This window comes from Cebus imitator, unplaced genomic scaffold (genome assembly GCF_001604975.1).
Source record: "Cebus imitator isolate Cc_AM_T3 unplaced genomic scaffold, Cebus_imitator-1.0 Scaffold41, whole genome shotgun sequence".
NCBI lineage: Eukaryota > Metazoa > Chordata > Mammalia > Primates > Cebidae > Cebus > Cebus imitator.
In genome coordinates, this window is record NW_016107356.1 from 7,036,973 (window position 1) to 7,037,624 (window position 652).

General features: G+C 56.4%; 1 pseudogene; it reads left to right on the top strand.

Moving 5' to 3' along the window:
• On the top strand, positions 1–633 carry LOC108302565 (annotated as a pseudogene).
• The last annotated feature ends 19 nt before the right edge of the window (positions 634–652 follow it).

Sequence of the window (652 nt, forward strand, 5' to 3'; positions counted from 1 at the left end):
GTATGGAAGGCAAGTACCGTTGGTATTTGTGCTGCGTGCTCTGGAAGACCGGGAGGAAGCGGCTCCGGGCCAGCTGCCGCGGCGCAGCGCGTGCTTGCTGCGGATCCGGGACGCCGGCCCGCGGGCCTAAGGGTCCTGACTGCGCAGCTCTGGCTGTGGAATCGAGTCACATCGCGACACCGACTGCTCCCGGCGATTCGAGAGGTGCAGAAGCCCGCCAAGCACTTCCGGGGGAGGAAAAAGCGCTGCTGCGATTGGCGGTCAGAGCCGTGACTCCAGCCTTTGTGAAATGCACCAAAGCCCCGAAGTCCGAAACCCGAGGAAGACGATCATGAGTACCTTCTGGATTAATCGAATTGCAGGTGCTACCCAGGAACACGGCCTGACGTATCCGGCGTACATTGGCAATTTAATTAAGTGACAGGTAGAGTTCAACGAGGAACGTCCTAGCGGATCTGGGCGTCTACGAACCAAAGACTTTTAAATCGTTGGCTGCCTTGGCCGATAGGAAGCGACAGGAAGGATTTGCTGCGGCCTTGGGGGATGGGAAGGAGCAGCCCGAAGGCGTTTTTTCCAGATTGGTGCATTACCACTGAGGACCACTGCTGTATGGATTAGGAAAAGACAGAGTAATTTGCAGTTTGTTTGATTT